At 34.8% G+C, this 2533-nt stretch overlaps 1 non-coding gene across 1 annotated transcript; it reads left to right on the plus strand.

Annotated features, from left to right (window-relative positions):
• Nucleotides 1-525: 525 nt before the first annotated feature.
• Nucleotides 526-632, plus strand: LOC136225187 (small nucleolar RNA R71). Its single transcript, XR_010686917.1, has one exon. It is a non-coding gene; the product is annotated as a small nucleolar RNA R71 (small nucleolar RNA).
• The last annotated feature ends 1901 nt before the right edge of the window (nt 633-2533 follow it).

Below are 2533 nucleotides of genomic sequence, written 5' to 3' on the forward strand. Positions count from 1 at the left end.
CTTGACTGATTTTGATAATTAGTGGTACGATTTTGATTAGCACTTGCATTATTGTTATTGTTATCTTTCCAGTTAAAGTTAGGATGATTCCTCCATCCAGAATTATAAGTATTAGAATAAGGATTATTAGTTTGGTTTTGCCCTTGGACAAAATTTACCTGTTCTATCTCACTCATGTTTTCGTAATCCACATCCGTTTGGATTGGATTACCATTGGTATCGCGTGGTGCCATAAACTTATCAATTTTGTGCGATAAAGCAGAAAATTGGGCTTGTAACATCGCGACTGGATCAAGTTCTATTATACCTTTAACTGATGGTGTGGTTGAGGATGATGGTTTTGCCACCGGTATATGTCCACGTTCCGCAGGCCACATACTGCTGTTGATTGCCATTTCCTCTAAAAGTTCTCTTGCTTGGGCTGATGTTTTCTTCATAAATAGCCCTCCCGACATAGCATCTAATGAACCCCTAGTTGTAGGATTTAGTCCATTGTAAAATGTTTGCATTAAAAGTTCATCGGGTAATTGGTGGTGTGGGCATAAACGTTGAAGTTCTTTAAAACGTTCCCAAGTCTCATAAAGAGTCTCATTATCATTTTGAGAAAAAGATGTTAACTCCTTTATGACTCTTGCAGTTTTTGCTAAAGGAAAATATTTTGATAAAAATGCTTGGGCTAATTGTTCCCAAGTGGAAAAAGTTGCGGCTGGCATAGAAGTTAACCATTCTTTGGCTCTATCCTTCAAAGTGAAAGGAAAGAGGTGAAGTTTGATTGCTTCTGCAGTCACATCTGGGGTTTTAAAAGTGTCACTAATTTCAAGGAAATTTGTTAAATGGGTGTTAGGATTTTCGTTAGGTAACCCGTAAAATGTTACATTATTTTGCAACAAATTAAGCAAAGCTGACTTAATTTCAAATTGGTTTGCGGTGATTCTGGGTCTAACGATACTATTGGTCACACCGGCCACACCTGGCCTAGCGTAATCCATAAGTGTTGGTGGATCTGCCATTTTTTCTGGCTCGGTAAATGTTTTTACTGGAGTCTTATTTTTATTTTTCTTGTTTTTCTTGTTCTTCCTAATGGTTTTCTCAATTTCTGGGTCTATAGGGTCTGGTACAATGCCTGAACTTCGAGAACTGCGCATGAACCTGAAATCTTACACGAGCCGAAACTACCTACAAAACAGAATTTGGAAAATAAATAAATTAGTAAATTAAAATTAATAAATTATAAAAGTTAAAATAAGTATGTTTAAACCTAGATTCAAAATAAAACACGAAAAATTTAAAATTTTGTAAAAAATTTTGGCGTTCCTCGGCAACGGCGCCAAAAACTTATTGAGCGATTTCCGCAAGTGCACGGTATACGCTTGTAGTAATAAAAGATATCGAACCCACAAGGAACCCTTTTTAACTAAAACCTTATTTAATTCAGTTTTATTCACGTGTTTAGGTTTAACAAAAGAAAATCGTTTAATTGATTGAATTGGTTCGGGTAAATTAGGATTAGATAAGAATATTGAATTTAGAGAACAATTCTGTCTTGAGATTTTGATTATAAGACAGATACTTCCGTAATTGGAATAAATAGAAGGTATAAAACTTATTTTCATAAAGCAAAGAAAACAACTTTAACTTTGGTAAGATTATGGACATGTAATAATATAGGAATTTATTCAATTAAATGGCTTTGAACCGTAGAAATCTCTCTGGTTCGGAGCAGATTTCTACCTTAATCAAATTAGTATTTTATATCCGATAAGCCGCGATCAGCGATCATATCATCCGTAAAAACTAATTCTTTCAAGTGTTCAATAAAGTTCTTATATGAATAAGATGGAATAAAACCTTTTAATAAAAACACCAATTTATCATTTTGAAAATCATTTTGTCAGAACAATATCAAAATAACAACAGAAAGAATGTATTGAATAAAATAAATATATCATTAATGAAATGTGAATCTTCACAAGTTAACAGAGAAGTAGAAATATGGAAAGCATTGTGACGAAAACTTTGAGATCCGGGTTGTCAATCTTTCCCTCAAACTCCGTAGGTTTGTCAGACCCTTTTGCGCTTCAGCCGTTAGTTCTTCTCGCTGAATCTTCGGAATAGGGACCGGTTAGTCCGCTACTAGAATGAAAACTTGTCTCTGATCAACCTTTGAAACTAAACTAATACCGTGTTTATAACTAATCTAATAACAACTTGTGTACATCAAGTTTGTTTACATAGAAATGTAATCTAACTTTCTGACTCATTTCTGAGTCAGAGTTTCTTCAACATAACAACTCTCATAACCCTTAATCCACCTAATCCAACATTGATTTCTTGAAATGGATCACTTATTTATAGTTGTTGAAGGGTTGTAAATGATGGGTCGTGTCCGTTGGTGAAGGGCCGCTTTTATCCAAACGAATAGACGCGTTTCTCGGATTAAAACATGTGAAAACTGTGCAGAATTCTTCGCTGTCTCATATGAGATTCTGAAAATCTCAGTCGCGACAGGGGCTTTTCTCCCCGTCTTTCGACT

The sequence above is a fragment of the Euphorbia lathyris genome, chromosome 3, assembly GCF_963576675.1.
Source record: "Euphorbia lathyris chromosome 3, ddEupLath1.1, whole genome shotgun sequence".
In the NCBI taxonomy this organism is placed as follows: Eukaryota; Viridiplantae; Streptophyta; class Magnoliopsida; order Malpighiales; family Euphorbiaceae; genus Euphorbia; species Euphorbia lathyris.